The 20795-nt window shown below is 43.9% G+C and overlaps 1 protein-coding gene across 2 annotated transcripts in view; it reads right to left on the reverse strand.

Moving 5' to 3' along the window:
• TMEM68 (transmembrane protein 68) overlaps nt 1–20795 on the reverse strand; it is a 410518-nt gene that overhangs the window by 386356 nt on the left and 3367 nt on the right. The window contains exon 2 of one of the 2 annotated variants that reach the window (XM_069621060.1): nt 5934–6007. The exons of the other annotated variant lie outside the window; for it this stretch is intronic. The gene's annotated coding sequence lies outside the window, so the exon portion shown is untranslated. The remainder of the gene's footprint in view (nt 1–5933; nt 6008–20795) is intronic. 2 annotated transcript variants of the gene reach the window in all.

Raw genomic sequence — 20795 nt, forward strand, 5'->3', positions numbered from 1 at the left:
CATTCACTTCCCTCCCTCCAACCTCCCCATCTTTCCTCAGGCGTTCTCTTTGACTCCTCTCTCTCTCTCTCTCTCTCTCTCCTTCTCCCAACACATCTCCCTACACTTCTCACTCCTGCCGCTTCCACCTCTTCAACATTCGCAAAATCCACCCCTCTCTCACTTTCCATGCTACTAAACTCTCTCCTCCCTCATCTTCTCCCGCCTCTTCTACTGCTCTTCCTTACTCTTTGGACTTCCTACTTCTCACCTTGCCCCTCTTAAATCCATCTACCACTCTGCTATCCGCACCCTCGGTCTCCTTACCTCCTGCGATTCCATCTCTTCCTCTCTCTCCTACCTTGGCTGGCTTGCTTTTCACTCCCAACTTAAATTTCAATTGCTCTGCCTTGTCTTCAAATCTCTCCATGGTCTTGCCCCCCTTATCTCTCTTCCCTTCTCTCCTTCTACTCCCCCTCCCGTTCTCTTCGATCCGCCGACCATTTCCTTCTCACTTCACCCCCACCCCCCCGTGCCTCCTCCCGTTTTCGCTCCTTCCAGCTCTTAGCTCCTCTACACTGGAACTCCCTTCCTCTTGCTATCCGTTCTTCCCCCACCTTCACTTCATTCCACACTTCCCTTAAATCTCTCCTTCTCCATCCTCCTTCTTGAAACCCCTACTCCCTTCTACTACCCCCCCCTTCTTTACGCTTTTCCCCGACTCTCTCCCCCCCTTCTACCTTCCCTTTCCTCCTCCTGCCCTCCTCCTTCACTCCCCCCAACCTGTCCCATCTCCCGTTCCTCCTTTCCCTTCAGTTAATTGCTCTTTTCACTGTTTTGTTGTTTGATTGATTCATTTTGTAATGCTTCAACAGTTTTATCGTTCATGTTTTATGTATTATGTTGTTCCATGTACAGCACTTTGGCGTAAGGCGCTTTATAAAATCAACAAATACAACACTCTGGACTCAACAGGAGGACCAACCACCTGGACAAACCCTCGTCTAGGCCTAACTCCAGGGTTCCTCACCTCTTTCACTGGCACCTACGGTTGTCTGAGGTAAGCAGAGTTGGTCTGCACCATGCCCAGTGGCTCCATCCTTAGCCACCTTGCACCCCACACAGTCCAGTCCATTATCACCTCAATCGCAACCAAGGGAACCCAGGTACAGCAGATCTGCCCCCCTCAATGCCAGCCCCGATCTCCCTCTCACATGTTCAGATGGTGAATCAGTGCAGTCAACTCAGGCTGCTCACGCGCCTGCCCCTTCCTCACAGAGCACAGATGTCCTCTGCACCAAAAGCACTCCTCCTCAGTGGACCCCACTTTTGCACGTAGCTAGCCGAGCCCTCAAGGTCACTAGGACGACCAAGGCTGCCGCTCCATCCCCAAGTGACTCTGGGGTGAGCCAGCACACCAGCAAGAAAAGTAGCTGCACCGGATCCTCACAGGTCACTCACTTCTGCCAGGTTCCTTCCTGCCGTCAAGCAAACTCTGTTCCTGTATAGGCTCTTAGGGCTTCAAGCCCAAACCAGGCAGTGCTGCTGGTAGCTCACAGTCTGCTCTGCAACCCGGTCACCGCTTCAAAGCATCTGCAGCCCACCTCAGCATCCAGGGCTCCGGAGGACCCCCCACCACTAAATTGACAGTGCCCACTCAGATCCTGGCCAACAGGCCCTCACATCCATTCAAGCCTTCAGACCATTACTGAAACCCCTGTTAAGCCATCGGCACCTGCAGCAGACCCTCAGTGCCCACGGTTGCTCTACCACGGAGAAGAGCCAGGATTCCAGAGGTTATTCCAGGTGGCTGAAAGCTCAAGGAGACGCAGCAATCATGGTCAGGCTCTCTAGCCCCCTCCACACCACCCCACCCCCACTTGCTCAATACATTTTTAACAACTTCTGTGCTGCCACAATCATACCAGGTGCAAGAGATATAGTGTGGCCAATAGAGCGACGGAGTAGTTTTATGTTGCATGCTAAGGCCCAATGAAACAAGTGGATATTCTTTTGTTTGGGATTGGGTGGAGTCCTTCCTGGCTGCTTTAAGGAGCTATACATCATATGTAAACAAATTCAAACGGCAAACAATTAACTCTTCCAGAAAGCAAAGCTTATGGGTCTTGAAAGGGAAGGAAGGGTTGACTGAGGAGTAGGCAAGCAGTGGTTCGCCAGGTGTTTTGACCTACAACTCACTTGGCCCTTTATTTACGATCGAGGGTGGGCAATGTGGAGGGATTATGGGAGTTGTATACCAAAACACATTTGAGTAGTCACTGGAAGCCTACTCCTGGATTAGAGCATCCCCTCGATTCCTAGGCTACGAGAAGTTTACTATGGAATGGTAAGATCCCAGTTCTTAACCATGGTAGGTACTCAGAATACTAGACCTGATAGACCTTGTGGTAGCAGAATTAGCAAGATGTTCATGCCAGAATTAAGTGTCCAAGTTACACTATGGATTGAAGCAAAGAGTAAGGCAACTCGGAACCCACCAATCATTTTCTCAAGACTCAGATCTTTGCCTAAAGTTGGCAGTTCCCAATAACGAACAAGACCCAGACTGCGTGTGGCACTTTACAAAATGCCTGTAAATAGAACAAACAAGAGCTCTTGTACTGGTAGATTCTCAGATGCATTTTTTATTTTATTGGACTATTGTATGGCGTCTATACAAAAAGTATTTCCAGGCGCCACAAGACGAGCTGGAGAGGGGGAAACACAGGAAATCATAAGAAATACAACACAAAACGGTTATATTGTCCTTGTGACAATCCCACAGTGATCATACATTTTTGCGGTTTCATTCTTGACCACCAATTTAAACATAAAAAAATGCATATTCTCATCGCATGTTGTGCTTTATCCCTCAACTTCATTTTGAGGCACATCAACGCTTGGAAATTATCCTGCACTAGGATCACACACATTTTCGAGAGCGCCTAAACGAATACTAGAGCTTCTTATTTATTGACAACTAAAGATTGCATTGCACTTGAAGTGGTTTGATCTGCCTAACGGATTTGCACAAAATTCTAGGTTTGTGGTTAACAATCCTAAAATATGCATTTGTTCTTACATATCACCTTTCTACCGTCCTACAGCTGAACCCCTACAATAATGTAACAGTCGGGCAGTTGCAAAAGGTTGACGGCTGGAAGGTTTTGCCCATTGAACCCGAGACTGCTGTGTCTAGCACCCCACATGTTACGCCTCAGTAATGATACCCAAAGACACGGAATGCCTGGGGTCGATTCTGGTTATGTGCAGAAGGGGCTTATCTAGCCGTTTGGACCCGACTGTTCCTTTTGGGGTGGGCCAAAGTATGATTTGTATATGGTCTTTAATCTCCTACGGCAGGATGAAAAACAATGCTACTGATGGTTGTCAAGAGCAATGCCAGCAGTTATGATATTTCAAAACCATACAGCTATCAACCTTCAGTTTTTCAAATGGTTAGGGTAGTTGCATGCAGGAGAGGTTATCGTACACTTGTTTATACAAATCTTAAGCACTATGACATTCTGTTGTGCTTTACCCTTCTGTGACAAACACCTTCAGAAACATTGGACCAGATACACATTGCAATGCTTTCAGCGATCTGGTTACAGTCATACATTGTGGATGACGAGACATCATTCATATATTGTTTTAAAATGATGTGGAGCACATTTAGTTTTCGAACACAATGCATGACCAAATCAAACCACCACCACCACCCTTCCTCCCAATGTACTTTTTCCTCTTTGTTTCGGGTCCCAGTACAGTTATTTTAGGTGGGTTAGGTCCATAGATCATACGATCAAGGAAGTTCTTTTAGATGGGTGGCTCACCAAACCCTCACGTACGGCAACTCCTGCCTTTTCAGGGTTTTCAGATATGGAATACTTAGAACTCTGTCTTGCCCCCTCGTTTTATAATTGTATTCCAGTGCTGGATTTTGGGCTGGATTTTCACAGATACGGCAAAACATGTCTTCCCAGTTCTTGGCTTTGTCAGAATTCCCCCAAGCCCCCCACTAGCACCCCAGGAAAACCTGGTCCTTCTGGGAACGCTGCTGTCCACCGCGAATGTGATACCATCATGTCCAAACCCCTCTACAGTAATATATATCGGCTGGAGCTGTGGAGTGGATCGCAACTACGGTACTGTTCCCGTTGACGCTCGTTATTCTGTGCTTTACCTTTCTCTCTCTCTCAAACTCCTTCTTCATATACAAATCAGGCTTCATATCGGTTGGTTCTTCACCCCCTTCTCCTTCCTCCAGTTGGTCGTCCTGGTGTCCATTCACTCCTTACCCCCTCGGGGGGCGGCAGAAAGAAAACAGCTACTCCTCGCACTGGTAGCTACATCTCCGAAGATGTGGCTCCAGCTTGTCAACACTCTGGAGCTGAAAAGGCTTTTTTCTACCTGCTTTCTCCCTCTGGGACATTGCTGGTGAGTTTACCTTATGCTGCCAGCTATTGTTCAAAGATGAACTATTATGATGGCTTGTTAGGGGTTTGCAGCAGAGACTGGGGTGAACACACTAACTTCAAACACGGTGTTAAGTGGAAGATTGGGGCAAGAACAGATATTTGATGTTGAAAAGTGTGATGCATCCGACAGATTGCGACGCATGCACACTTCAAAACAAAATGTCCCAATTATAAGAACTGATGAAGGCCATTCAGACCCGGTCCCATGAAGTTCAGGCTTTATAAGCTGAAAATGAAACAATACGCCAGCTAGTTGCATCCCATGAAACCCTGGGGAATAGAACCTGTTACTGCTAAGAGTTCTGTAGAAAAATGTGAAGGGGACCCAAAACAGAAACACAAATTTCTGGTTGCTTGTATTGTATCCTTTTCCTTTAGACCTTTGTCCTTTTCATCTGACCGGGCAAAGATTGGATTTAGGGTAGCCAACCTTTCTCGGAATACACTTGACTGGAACACTATGCAGGTCACTGCAAACCACCCTCTAATGCTTGAATATCCTACCTTTTTAAAGGCCTTTAAGGAAATGTTTGATTACCTGTGGTGGTCTTACTCAGCACAGGAGAGCTGCCTCCATATTTCACAAGGTGCTATATCGATGTGGTTTCTTGAATAACAAGAATTAAGCAATTTGTAGCAGAAACAGGGTGACATTCAACTGTCCAATTCACCCTGTTAATCCGGGGGCTAAGCAATGAGTGGAGCGATTATTGTTTTTGCATGCCTCATCCCTCAACCTTTCCGGAATTACTTGTATTGTTCATGCAAATAGACTTAAGGTTGCAAGGAGGAAAAGAAACAGACATGTTCTGCTCTTCAGAGGCACTCACAAGCAACACCATCCATGAGAGATAATTGGCAAACAGAACCAAAACCAATGCAAATATGGGAGTACCTGTGGCCCTTTATCCAAAGACAAGGAGAAACCAGCGACTATGCATGTACTGGCCAGCAGATGCTAAATTTCCTCTGGTTCCAACCTGGCATTCAGGAAAAGAACTGTCCTGACCAAGGTAGGATAATACATTGCTGTGTCTCTCAAGCACCTCTGGATCATCTCAATAGTCTCTCTTTAATTGTCATTTTTGATATTTAGCACTATAAAATTATCCATACTGCTGCACTTCTGGTCTGCACAGCCGATTGCCTCTTTAAGGATAAGGATTGGGCCGAAAGGCATAACATACTCAGGACAAATACACCTGAATCCCAACCAGTGGAAGGATTTGTCAGTCTTTATGTTCCAGACCTATTACAGCACAGTTCCTGCCTTTGCTCTTGTTGACCAACAGCCGTAAGGAAACAGCGGCCTTAATTTTATGAGGGCAACCCATTTTCCCCATCATTCGTGGCATGCCTTGGTTACAGCAACACAACTCATAAACTGAACAGCACATACAATGTTCCTGGTTTCCTCGTTCTCCACGGACAACTGTTCCAACAAGAATAAAAATGTAGACTCAAGAGACTTACCAACTACAGACCCATAATGCCGTCTTGACAATCATTGGACACATCATACTGGTTCCACCACACAACAGAGATTTCTAAAAAAAAAATTAAAAAAAACTGACACGGGGAGCTGCACCCCATCGAGAATTTGATTGTGCATATGTGCATAAGATTTGGTCCCTGCCGCCATTCAGACGAGCGTACGTTCTTTAAATTCAAATAAATTAATTTCAAATAAAAAAAAAAAAAAAAATTTAAATAAAGAAGGGGGACAAATGGAAGACAGCCTCTGACACTCCTTATGGACACTTCAAATACTGTGTCATAATGCTCAGGCTGTTTTTCAACCATTCATTGACCACATATTTTCTGACCACCTTTTTCATTCCATAATAGTCTGTTTGGATGACATTTTAGTATATTTAGACTCGGGGGTCTAGGGGGTGGGGAACAATACAAAAAATAAATGCCTAAAGGATACTAATATCCTGGTAAAACCTGAAAAATTGCTTGATGAGGTTTCATGATAGGATAAGATATGGCATCTATAATGTGCCTATACACAAGTTTTTCATCAGTTCCGTACTTAGGATACATGCTTCCCAGAGAAGGAATCTGTATGGATCCAAGGAAAGCAAAGGTGGAGTGGAACACCCACACCCAAGAACCCAAAGGACATCCAGCGCTTCCTCCGCCGGCTTAATTTTTACTGCAAATTATGCAGCAGTTACCTTGAATCTCCATAGTGTTACAGAAAGGCATATCTTTTACTCAGACACTAGGCTCAGACAAAGCATAATAGTGATTGAAACACTGTTTCATCACCACCGCCGTCTTACGGCATCCTGATGTTACAAGCCCATTAACTGTGCGGATTCATCAGATTGGGTTTTAGGAGCGTGTTACAAACACAAGACGATGGGATGCAACACCCTATCACCTAAATAGTCTCATACTTTGACAGATAGTGAGTATAACTCCATTACGATTTATCTTTACTGTTCCTCATCTCCTCACCCTCTCTGTGAAGAACCCCTGACCCCCAGGGAAGGTTTCAGCATCATTCCAAAAGTGAATTTCTGGTGCTGCCTCAAGACCAGATGACAGTGGCGGGTAAGGGGGAATTCATCACTGGCGTTTAGCTGTATGAGAGGGGATTGAGACTTTTTGGGGACAGTGGTGTAGATTTTGGGGATAAACAAGGGATTCTGGCCCCTTCTCAAAAATGTAACAAACATTGTTTTTTGCCCTGCGCATCAAATGTTCCAGCAAACACACTGCGCACACTAGTTCTAGAATAGAATTAAATAAGCCGCTTATGAGGGCCAAAGCTTTCTGATGTCGGAATGCCTGCATTATATGATGGGATGTTGAAAAGCGGCAAGTTATTTTAACTTCTATTGCTTTTTATAAAATTATATTGAACTTTAACTTTTGGTAGTTGATTTCCAAGTAAGGTTTTAGTGTCATATTGCCCTAGAACTGGTGGGCGAGGGCTAGTTTCTACCTGCTGAATCTATCACCTAAGACTAGACAGGGACACGTACAACGTGAATGAGTCCTTTCTCCATCTTCATTAACTCCTGGGAAACAACCCATAAGCCATTCCTAATGCGTGCATGACAGCCACAAAATAGGTACGCAAAATGTAAACCCAACTGTTCGGTTCTGGACTGGGTCTCGACTTGGCTTCAGGATATCCCATTGTGTTACTCATCAGAGCATACTTTAGTGAAAGAAAGTATCCTTAAATTAAAAGCAAACAACCTTTATCGTTCAATTCCACTAAAAAAGAATGTCCGTCTTAAAACATACTCGTGAAGGATACAAATAGTAATCATCTACCTTGCCATATACGGTTCTCAACTGTTACTGTTAAATGCTTCATCTGTTGATCGAAAGAAACCCTGTACTTTTACACAACTTGATCCTGGACAACAATCTGGATGCCTCGTTTCTTACTGAAACTTGGCTACCCGAGATCATGATGCTACTGATATTCTCCCTCTCGAGTATAAAACGTTATACGGGTCACAGCAATAGGAACGTGTAGGTATGGGGGTTGAAAGGGCAGCCGCTATATATGAAAAAGATATAGCCAAAACATTACATCCTATGGTAATCAAAAAACAGAATTTGTGCGGCTCAATCTCACCTTTCCTCGCTAAACTATCAAGTGTTCTTGTTTTAGAGGACACCCTGTCAAAAGGTGCATTCGTGGATGCATTAGCTAAAGCATCAGCCAAATGATCACTGCAGAGTTCCAATCAGATTATTCTTCATCCTAAAACATTTTATTTACTGCACTTAAAAAATGTAAAACTAGCAACCGAAAAGATATCCTGCTGGTCATACACTGGATCAGATCTCCACATCTTTTCTCATTTGAACTGTATTAGAACCTTTTGCACCGCTTTGGACTCCTCATTCAGGGATCAATGTTTACCTTTCTGTCCCTACTGCATGAAAGGAGACAACAACCCCTGTTTCAGACCTAGGTTTTAGGTCATTTTCAAAAAAAGGTAGCAGGTGCCCCTCACCAGGAAGAACATGGCATCATAACTGGTTCTGTGATTTTTCCCCACTTTTGAGAGTTCACAGCCATTGCGTTTTAGGTCATGTGACAGGTTGGCCAAAGGAGTGGTTTAAAAAAAAAAAAAAAGACGAAAAAAGGACGAACTCATCACTTAACCTAGAAATCACTGAATCTCATGACCTTAGCTCAATGATGAACTTTTCAACATACATTTGACCCCAAAGGCAAAAAACACATAAGCACCTCAAAAAAAAAATAAAAAAAAAATGAAAAAGGGCTAACAGAGAAATGGTTCACACCGGAAATCAAACTAGTGAACCCGACTGCACTGCCAGAAATGCAGACTGGAAGTGGAGACACTTAAACACACAATTCCCTGTTTGTAAGCGCAGCGCGGCCGAGTGCCGTGGAGTGTGCTGCCGGGTTCCTGTTGAGGTATGGAGGCAGGTAGATTGAAGTAACCCTCTACTCAGTGAGTGTTTGACAAGGAGAGACCGACGCTGTAGATTAGTTTTGAACTGGCACTGGAGACATTGAGGCATAATTCTGGGTCCTATTATTTAAAGATCGTTGGTTGCCCCACCTGATCTCAGCTTTTCAATCTCACTGTTTGAGAAAACTTCAGTAAGTGGAACCCAGATTTCCTACTTGGTCAGATGGCCGAGATGGCGGATTCAGTTTGAATTATTGCCTTGCGACTGACTTGTGCTTTGAATTCTGCATAGTTCACCACATATACAGCTCAGATGGCTAAATACAGAATCTGTTAGTTTTGGGGGTATTTTACCTACGTTTTGGGGCTTGCAGCAGCATTACTGAGTCTTCATCTCTTTAGTCTATATGTTGTAGGCTGTTGGGAGTTGGCTATGCTCAGCCTTGTGCAACAGAGTATTGTCACATAAGACCAGACCTATAGTAATATAAACCCACAGTGGCATAATATAGGTGTTTTCAAGTCGTTTGTCCCATGTTCAGGAAGCCAAAGAGGTGGACTTTTGAATGGCAGATCGCGTCTCAGTGAAAGATTGCGTGGTCAGAAGTGATCTCAGAATAATAAAAGGCCTCTGCGTCTTAAGTGGAACCGCCGTAATTGTTCAGGGTGGTTGAGGACAAAGACTGCAATATATGGGAAGGCGCTGATGCCCATCATATACAATCTGAGAAGAGGTAGTCTAAGAGATGACCTAAGAGCCCCAGAGATGGATGACACACCACGATCGAAAGCACGAAAGTTCAAAGTATCTTCATGTCACTAAGTGACGATTTCGATCTAACAAAGGCGAGGTTTGTTTGTTTGTTTATTATTTGTAATGCGCACCAGACCCAGGGGCATCAGGGCGTAGAGAATAAGGATATGTTCAGCTTAGTTACAGGGTACAAAAGGTACACAGAATGCGGGAAGAAATATACAAAAGACCTCATACATCATACATTATACAAGTAAATACAGTGTAAATTACATGATCAGGTAGCATAGAATTAAAGTGAGTTCTATACATCCGGAAAAGAGTCCTAGCACATAGTAAGCAGAAAAGGCCAATCACCTATGAAGGATCAAAGCTCTACATAGATCCCCAGTCCACCCCCCACCCCTCAACTCAACTTTTGGGTGAAGTACTCAGAAATAATTTGGAACATACTCCTTCTACGACCTCAATGAAATAGAAAATAATAGACTTTTTCCTAGGGGAAATAGAGGCATTGATATCGACCGCTCCACAAAAGCCATGGTCTTCTTCTGAGGAGACGTCCTGTCGAAATGGAGGTGTAGCCCAAAGTGAGGGTGATTTTTCTTGTTATTGCAAGTATCCCCTCACGAAGCATATCTGTTCAAAAAAAGACTAGAACTATACATCAATGAATAATCAACCCTTTATGTACTGTGAGACAGCTGAAGTTGGCTCACCTGCTAGTCCCCGATGTTTTGTCATCCAGGTGGCCAGGACACGGCCATCACTATTGGATCCATTTCCTGGGGGTGGACCAGTGTGGAGGATCACCTGGATGGGGGCTGAGGGGTGTTTGGGGAGCGGACGTGGAACACCGAAAGAGCGAAACGCAGTACGCCCTTCCTTCCAACCCCTTTTCCCGATCGTATCCTGTAGAATACTTAGAAGCTGTAACCCCCCTTTCCGACACATACACTTTCCTACGCCGTGACGGACAAACATCAGAGCCATTTACCGGACATGTCCCAACATAAGAGTCAGGCAATTGACAATAACTACGCACACCTGACAGCCCTTTCCCTTCCCCACAGGGATAAAAGGCAGAGCACAAGAGCAAACTTTGAGCAATGTCGAACACACAAGGAAATAGCTACACCAGACTGGCAGTTTAAACGGAGGAGAAAGGCGGCGAGAACTTGAGGGACGACGAAGGGGGAACTGCCCTTGCCTTATTCAACTCAAACCTGCAAAGCCTCTGAAAGGGAAATCATAAGACCGGGAAGTCCACTGGTGTGTGGTGCGACAGCTGTCAACAGCACATGAGGCCCTCCCGCACTGATAGCCAAGGCAGGGATAAGCACTAGCCGGCGTGGTGCCGTTCTTCTCCGAGACAAGAAGCTCCAACTGTTCAGCACAGCCAGTGAGTCGGACAAGACAAATAATGAAATCGAACTGTGCTGGACCCAAGGTTGCAGGCGGCAACCTTGTTGAACAAAGAACTTGTGTGATTGAACATCAAAGAAACCCTAGAAAAGGTTCAGAAGCAGAATGGTCAGGTGTCACGGGTGCTCATTTGACTGAAGCCTTTGAGGGTCGTTTTTTTAATTTTTATTACAAGGCGGCCTTAAGAGATGCCTGTGTAAAGTGTCAAAGTGGTCCTACGTGGGTCAAATAAAATCCCTCGTACACTCGAAAATCTTTGACACATTGGAGAAAAATTGACTGAACTGTGAAAATGGCAAATGTGAACCCGACAGAGGGATGCCAGTGAATTGAGGGCAAAGAGTGATGTACACGTGAACATTGTGGACAAGTGTGAACCTGGCTCAGGGATGTCCACAAAGGGTAGTTGTTTAAAAAGAAATTGAGATTTTTGAATAACACGGTGTGAGGGATAGGCCGTGGTAAACCCAATTGAGGGAGGCCAACGTTGAAGAAGGATCAGAGTCCGGCTGATGGCAATACAAAGGGGCGGGGGAGGAGACCAATCGCCCAATGTGAAAGATTACCAAAGGAACTTTTGATTGTTTATTGTTTTTGATTCAGCTGGCCTTCTAAGGCAAGAGACTTTGCAGGAAAAAGACTTACCCCAGAAGCAACTGGCATCATTGAAAGGAACTGTAACCTTGTGCTGGCGAGGGCCAGGAGTGTGCTGTGCTCAAAGGTCCTGCCTTGTCCCGTGCTACAAACGTGGGGAAGGGAGCCCCAGCCCTACCATCCTGACTTATCATTTGGTGCACACTTCTTTCTTTTCTTGTGAACATTATCCAACACTACTTTGTAATTTAGTATTGGCACTAGGTTTTTTTAGTATAGGCCCTTTTGGATTTGACAAGACGCCACTAAAACTGCCTTATTATTATTTGAAGGTCATAGCTTACTCCCATCTTAGATTTAGGTTTAGATTTGGTGTTTTTCCCACCCATTATACAGTTTAATAAACACCCTTGAACTGTGATCACTTGTGTCTGTCTTTACTGTTGCCACCACGGGTTCCTTACAGTCCAGAGTGAGCTCAGGTAATAAGGATCTTGGTAATGACACACATGGTAAATCACTCGACATGAGTAGGAAGTATACCCCTGAATCTACTCTAGCGGCAATTCGTTTCGTCTTGAATTATCTGGTAAACGTTTTCACACTTTTCAAAAAGCACAAATGCACTCAGGTATCCTTTTAGAGACGTCGAAGGAGATGGGATGTTGCGATGCATCAATGGAGGGTCTAAGAGGTGCAATTAATACATCTGTGTTGGATGCCCTGAGGACGCTGAATACATCAGCGCAAGACCAATCAGCAAGGATGAAAAAAGTAAATGACAGTTGTAATGGTCAGATAGACCAGATCAAGGAAGAATTAAAAGATCTAAAAGAAATTAATAGATCAAAAGGAGACAGTGGCAGATTTGAATTAATTGCAGTTGGAGGTAGAGTCTGCATTGTATATGATGGACGATACGCCACTCTCTGTCGATGTTGATTGGAGTTCATCAGGTTGGCCAAATTTGCAGATGATCTCAGTTCAAAAGAAGTCCAAGTATGTATATCAGGGCAGGTGGAAATGACTTCCTTAATTACGACTGTTAAGACTATTGCTACTGACGCTCAGATTTGTCTCACAACATGAAGAAAAAAATAGGCAAGAAAAACAAAGCAAAACAAAAAAAAAAAAGTCAAAAGTGAGTCCCAAACACGTGATTAGACACAAATGGAAAAGACCTGCTCAAAACTTAAAATGAATATAAGTGAAGGCCACAGAGTATTAAATTGGGTTACTATTCTGTCACTAGTGAGGGGAATTCCAGATCCATTTCTGGTCTCTCCCTATGATATCGACTATGTTTGTTTCCCATATGAGGTTACACATATTGAAATAGGTATGAAAACCAGGATGGGGTGTAAATGCCATGTTTAATTGTGATTTGGAATTTTAAAGTTTGGAATTGAGGTTGTAGCTCTCCCAGAACTCTGAAATAACAAAAGGTGTGGAGATGGGCAGAGAGAGCTCTGTCCCAACTCCGAGGTAAGGGACTGACAGTAAAAGTACGGTCAGTGATTGCAGTGGGAAATCTGGGGGGGTGAAAGTAACACTATTGCAATGGAGAAGACTAAAATCCGGGCCTTGCTTCCAGACATCCTGACCCAAGTGTTTTGAAAACTGAATGCGAGTTAGAAATTGCTTCAGCAAAGGAGCAAATTAATGTTACAAGTTGGAATAGAGTTCCAGTTCTTTTGGTGGTCAGATGATGAGCAAGTTTATTTTCCAGGAATAGGATTTGATTCTATTTCAATAGACTTGGTTGCAGGGGAATTTCAAACTGGATGGTTTCACGATTATATCCCAATTGACTACACGCTTAAATTGGGGTAGACCGTCAGGAGGTTTCTTGATACGGATACGCAACTCAAAAATGGTAAAATCTGAAATGATTAGTCTTAGTTTACATGGAATTCTAGCTGTAAGAGGATCATTCAAAGTGGGGAAAGTAATAATATCAATAGTAGTTTTAAATTTATACTGGAACCTCGCACGTTCAAACTTGTCTGTGTTTCTGGAGGAACTATCCACATTACTCACATAGATGAACTCTAGACTTGGCCATGATGGCCTCTTAATGGCAGGGGATCTAAATTCTTACTATCTTCAGAATACGGCCAGTACTAAAAAGAACTCCATAGGGAAACAGATGGTGAAAGATGGATACTGTCATGGGTATCAGGCAGGTAGCTGGGGCAAGCTGGGTGGAGGCTTGGCAGGCCTGGCATAGGCACACAAAGAACCCATAACAAATCCCTCCTTTCATTCCTTCCTAGTGTTTGTAGTCACTTCCTGGTTACCGCTTCCTATTTCCAAACAGGAAGTGCATGATAACGCATGAGCTCTCTAGTGTTTGGGTGTGGCTGGCTATATAAGCCACAGCCAAGATTCTTCTGGTGCTTCGTGTTTCTTACTGTGAGCTGTATCAGCAACACACTTGCCATGCTCTGGATCAGCCAGCATCTGCTTACCTGCTCCGGATCATCCTGCTTCTGCTTACCTGCTGTGGATCATCCTCCTTCTGCTTAACTGCTCGAATCATCATGTTTCCGCTTACCTGCTCCGGATCATCCTACTTCTGCTTACCCGCTCTGGATCATTCAGCTTACCTGGTTCTTACTCCACGCCGCAGCTATCTCCAGTCAAGAGGGGACTTCTACATCTGCACCTGTAAGAACAAAGAAGAACAGCGTTAACACGCGCACATCAGTAATGCTGCGCACACTCACCGAATCTTCCCGTGACGCCGGAATCCAGGTTAGTTGCACGAGTGCACAAACCCCTGTAAGAAAGAAGAGACATTATTCATTGCGTTCGCTCCAATAACGCGGACACCTATTTCACTGCGCTTTCTCTCTCGCTCTACACGGTGCATACTTAACAAAAGCCTCTGTGCAAACTTATCTAACCAAGTCTCCAGTAGCGCTGAACCCAGACTCGAGGCGCTAATACCACATAATTTCTCCTGCAAGGAAAAGGGAGAGACATTACCAGCCGCGCTCGAATTGAAGGCGCTGCGCAAACCTACCAGCAGCTAGCTTCTACACGCAGCGCTACTCACCCACAAAAATACCGGCAAAGACAATACGGGCAATTTTGGACACAACATTCTCCGCGCAACTTGTGGGAAGGACTTTCTAGCCAGTGAAGAAACTGGTGCCTTGAACTCTCGGCCTCGTTGTGAAGGCATAAAACAGCGTTTGGCATCTGAACTCAGCCTACAGACATTGGCACCAATCACATGAGTGAATCGCGGCCCTGCAAATGCAGGAAGGAGTGCACACCCTACTAAAGATCAAGGTAAAACCATAGGGGGACATCACAGCACACAGTAAAGAGAAGGGAAGGGCCCAGGGGAAATCGGGTGAATTTAGGTCTGAGTGTACACCTTGTATTTGACAGGTATTCTTCCGGGTGAAACAGGGGAAGTGAAGACTCGGGATCAAGGGAGGCTCGTCCATCGCTCCTGCAGAGACACAGGCGAGTGTGACAGATATGTTTCTTTGCGATTGGAATTTGCGACTTGCTAATAGGAACGTAAACGGAGATCTGGTCACTGCGACTACTTGGAAGAATGAGAAAGTTTGATCAGTACTCTATTACCCGATTCTCTCTACAGACATTTTTAACTGATGTAAAAACCCCGACAATAAGAGGCAGGAAACAGCGACCATAGTCCGTTACTAGCTTCCTTTATATCTAAAATGGAGGATCAGAGAAAAGTGTATACAGCTGTCGTGGTAAATTCCAATAAGAATAGAATATCTAGATTAGGGAAGGGGCTGATCTGAATACAAAATTAGCGGAAATGTTAAGCTCCATAGCCTACAATGAACTGGAAAAGTTACATAGACCAGCAGGCGTTGTTCAATTTCTGTGGGGTCTAGACTGCCTCCCTTAACCACATAATAGTAAAGAAAGGGCAACTATCCAGCACACACAAGCACAGAGTTTGAATCGTAAAAGAGCAATGATTAAGGCAAGTTTCCAATGATAAGTTACCAAAATATCTCATCAAGACTTAACCAAAAAAAGAAGGAATTAAAAAATGAATATAGGAATTGGTCCAGATTACAAAGATGTAGGCATAATCTTTGTGATGGCCAATCGATGTTGTAGGCAGCGAGTGCTGAAAATTCCAAAATCGTTTGGGGTGTTCAACATAATCCCTCGCAAAGATTCATGCAGAGTAATGTTGTTTCGGAAAGCAACTGGGTGAATTACGTTGGAATGAGTTTAAGGAATGTAATCCTTTTAACATAAAATGATTGAAGGTAGTCCAGTGGACATTGCCTCTAGAATGGGAAACTATTGAAAGCCTAAGTTTGTTCTTCTAATTCAAGGGCATCGGGCCGAACGGTCTGTCCAATAGGATTCTAAAGAACGACGTAGCAGCAAGGACAAAAATTCTACTGCAGTTGGTTGGGGGTATCCTGTTGGTCAGAAGATGCCCGGACTCTTGGGGGCAAACCTAATAATTCCGTTCTATAAGAAGGGCGATAGGGCGGATCCAGTAAACAACTGCCCTATCGCCCTCCTAGATGCTGAGAATAAGATCTTCTCAGGGATCATTTTTAATGAATTGGAAGATTGGGCTGAAAAAAAAAAAATAACAAAAAAAATAAATAAATAAAGTGCACGCAGCAGGTTTTCTGCCATCACTGATACTTGTCTCTGGAGACAAAAGGTGCCAGAACTCTCACTTTTTCCGGTAGCATTCTGCACTTTGTGCCACCCAATCCGTTTATATATCTGACCGCTGGCACATTGTCCATCTTACGTTGCATGCAACATTGTGCCCTTTCTTGAGTCCAGCATCGCACAGCGAATGACCCTGCCATTAGTTCTAGGCAATTGATATGAAGGGGTGTTTCCTGATCCAACCATCTGCCCCGTGTTGACAGGTTCCCACACCGGGCTTCCCAGCCCTTTCTGCTGGCGTCAGGTTCTATAATCTGGTCCAGGCATGAGCCTAATATAGCTCTCCCGTTCCACGCATCCATGTGTTGGAGCCACCATTCCAGCTCCTCTCTCACTTCTCGGGGATCCAGGACCTTTTGTTCGTATGATGCTCCCTTCCTGAGATGCTGGATCTTTAGTCTCTGCAGTGCTCTGTGGGCTCGGAAATATAGCCTGAATTGAGGAGGCTAGCCACCCCACCAGTCTGACGATCTCCTGTAACAATAATTTTGTCTTCGACAGCGTCTGGTTGATCCGTTTCTTGATGTGGTTTACCCTGGTCATCAGCAAACTGAGAGAACCCTTTGTCGAATCTATCACGTATCCTAGGAATTCGATGGATTGTTCTGGGTTGACACTGGATTTCTCCCAGTTGATCAGAAACCCCAGACTAAATCTAGCACAATGTCCACCTGCGCTTTGAGTATTTATTTGTCCTGGCCCATTAGGCATAAGCCATCCAGGTACACTAAGACGAATACCTTGCTCTCTCCGGTAAGTCACTATAGGTTTCATCAGTTTGGTGAAACACGTGAGGAGGCAGAAAGCCTCTCCGATTCTGATCAAGCCGGATTGGAAAGGCCAGGCCTGGTTTCCCAGTGTGCTGGAGCTAACACACAGCAACCCGGTAGCACTACCCAGGCATGCTGCTATTGTGCGAGACCCTACAGGGGGCAACCACCCACTACTGCAGGCAGGCAAGCTCAATCTGATCGCCTGGGCGATTTCAGGAGATCTTGGGTTAGGCCGGGTTTATCGAGCGAGGCTGAGCTCATCATCAATGTATCTTGGGCACCAGGGATACAAAGCCTACAAGTCGAAAGGGTGCAGTTGGTGCGTGGAAAGGGACGTTCATCCCGATGGAACAGATGTAGTTCACATTGTCAATTATGTGACACACAAAGCAGCACAAGGCAAAGCGTATAGGATTATTAATACAGCCCGCTCAACGATATATCGGTGGGCCATCCCAAGTCTGAAGGGGTGCTGATAAGAGAGCACTCTCTAATATACAGGCTAGTAAAAAAGGGATGGACTAAACCAATGGGGTCCATACTGCTATAAATTCAATTAAGGAAATGAATGAATATATTTAGTAAGTGTACCAAAAGGGGTATCACTAAGCCAATGAATTAAGGCTAAGACAAACTCAGAGAGCAATCAGGGTAGCCTCGTATAAAAAAGTGGTGAACATGTTTATTTCACAATAAAATATGAGCAAGAGATGATTAACATACAAATGTATTTATTTGTTTAACAGTTGGTCATTGAAAAAACAATAACTTTATTTCAAAAACATAGGAACAAAAATAGTAATCAGAAGTTTTTGAGATAAACAAAGAAACTGCCAATTCCGAGTGATGACCTGAACTGAGCCAACACTCTTGGATTTGCTTATATTAAGCCACTACACAACCTTATTTAAGATTGGCAGGATTAAATTATTTTGTTGACAGGTCTGCCACGACATAATTGGAATTGCCTTCCTCAGGGCAGAATAACACACCACAACTGGACCCTGTTGGGAAGCAGACACAAACAAAGTAAATGATGTGGAAAGGATAATCTCTTTTAGAGATTCTACCGCAATTGCTTAGGCCAAAAAAAGGGGGCATAAAGATTATTACCAGTGAGAGGAGCTGTGGATTAGTGAAAATTGACCAGGCGCAGTCAACCGGAAACCGGTGCGAGGCGTCTGGGTAAATGGGCCCGGGGGGACCCACAACAGCGCAGCATCATCAAAAGAGGGATGGCATTGGAAAGGGCATTCTCTGGAGAAAATGAAATTGCAGGCAAGCTTTTTCATTATTATAATGGTACTAGAACAGGTGTTCCAAATAAGTGTAAAAATGGAATGCAGAACTACCCGTTAGCCAAAGTTGCTTTAACATATATGTAGGAATAGTTAAATGCTGAAATGGCGTTTTTCCGCGTAACTGGGAATGAATCCTGAGGTCAAGGGGTGAGCCTGTGAAATATTGAAATAAACTTTTTAACTGAATATTGAAAAAACATGGTGCTGAATGGCCCAGTGAGAAGATAGCAAAGTCCTACCTTAAAAACGAAATAGTGTCGAAAGCACCTGGAGATTGAACATGCTGCTTGTGGCGAGGGGCAAAAAAATCCTCAAACTTTCAAAAGAACAGTTGGCAGCGTCTAATTAAGGCTGTCTCTACAGTGAGACAACAAGGAGGGAAGGAGACGTTCTTGTTAATCAAGCCCGCAGTGGCAAAGAAAATAAATTACATTAAATTGGAAAAAGGGACGGTACGGTTCGCGTGCAAAACCAGTCTAGAGTACAATATAGATAGAGCACGGCCGGAAATCCTTCTTACCGCTGTGTAGTATTCACTTAGTTAGCACTATTATGGACCCTGTACTGTAAAGGTTGTGCGTGCTTGGTGTTAGCGTGTTTAAACTAGTAATGCAGTGATCTAAAAAGGAAACATAGCAAAGTAATTAAAGGCAAAAGGTCACCTGATTCAAAATACAAATGAAAACGAAATGAAAGTGAATTCAATAGTGGAGAATGAAATAAATGACAAGGGAAATGAAAGGTTGGCGTAGCAATGCAGTGAGATAGAGGATGTAATAATACACACCACATCAGAGCAGGAAAGAGGGAGGAACGAAGTGCGAAAGAGGATAAAAGAGTGGCACTTGCTCCTGAACAATAAAGAAGTCAATATAGCAGCACTGTTTCAACGCAGGGCAAAACTGCCAATTTAAAATTAGTAATAATGGGAAATGAAAGAAATACAAAGGGTGCAAGTGTAAATGCTGTTGTGCAAAGAGAAGAGAATTATATCAAAGAGAGTCTGTCAAGGCAGTAAAGCCAAATGAAAGAAGGTCCAACCACAAAGAATTTTTAAAATGGGAGGGTGAGGAGGGAGCATGGAAAGAAGAGGGCCGCAGATCAATGTTAAAAAGGTGTTGGCGTAGCAACAGGGGATGTTTCGCTCTTCATTGCAATTTTCCAGGATGAGTTGGGAGGAGAAACATCAAAAGAAGGAAGAAACAGTGATGAAATTTAATAGATGGCATGCCACAGTCTAGTTCACTTTAATAATCTCAAACAATACTTTAATAGACACAGGCTGTGCAAGGACTGCAATATGAGAAGTGCCAGCACTGTTCTCATATTTATGCCAAAGAACTCCTCTGCTAAAATACTGCACGGACACTGGAGTGCCTCACGCGTGTCCCATCCCCACTCAAAGACAACCAGCGGTTCACAAAAAAATATTCACTTGGGGGAGAGGAGACAAGTTCGAATGCTGCCTTCCATTCTGTGTCAACTTCTTTCTCGAACTTCTATGATAAGTTTCCGAAATGTCAAATGTTGGTGGATGGAAAGCCAAATGACTCAATTTTCTCATCTCTGGAAGATGAAATGTGTGCTATTGGCAATATGCTTCTCAAATGGGCGACAGCCTCTATATGCATGTTGGTATGTAATACAAGATAGATGTTCAGAATTTTGGAGATTGCTTCGAAGTTACAGCAATGACAGAGTAATTTGAAAGTGGTGGATTACAAAATAAAGCAAAGCAATAATGACAGCCTGCAAGAGCTCACCGAAGAAAGACAAAAAAAAAAAAGGAAGAAGAGAAGGAAAGGAGAGATATGATGAAGTGAAGGATGCAGTGGAAAGTGTGACGGGTGCAACAGGGAGGCTCCTGAATTCAGCAGTTATTAGTTTACAGTGACAGTAGCTCTCACAGTACTGTATGGAGAGCAGGATGTGATAAACTGTGACTGAATAGCGATGACAACACAGCTCATTCCAGATACAATAACCCAGCCGAGTGGAAAACATGGAGGCAGATTAAGGAATAACTGAAAAGGAGAAATTCAGGAACAGACTGCATAAAAAAATGCAAACAGAACTGGAAATAAGGAGAAACACATTGGTTATGCTGTACCATAAAATGATACCAAGTAAAAAGGGATGCCAAGGTAAAGTGTACAGGGTGGGTATATTGTCAGTGGAAGCACGCTGGTTGACTGTCACAGCATTAACTTTACATCGCAATTTGCCTGGTGAGGAAGGAACCTTCATAAGAGAATAACAGAGGAGATTCGAGGACACAGGAATGTGAGAGGCCTGGCTCTGATGGAGTATTTTATTTGTAGAGCACAAATTGTGTATTATTGAACAGTCTATTAGTGAACAGAAGT

Source organism: Ambystoma mexicanum, chromosome 5q (genome assembly GCF_040938575.1).
Source record: "Ambystoma mexicanum isolate Mex_15411 chromosome 5q, UKY_AmexF1_1, whole genome shotgun sequence".
In the NCBI taxonomy this organism is placed as follows: domain Eukaryota; kingdom Metazoa; phylum Chordata; class Amphibia; order Caudata; family Ambystomatidae; genus Ambystoma; species Ambystoma mexicanum.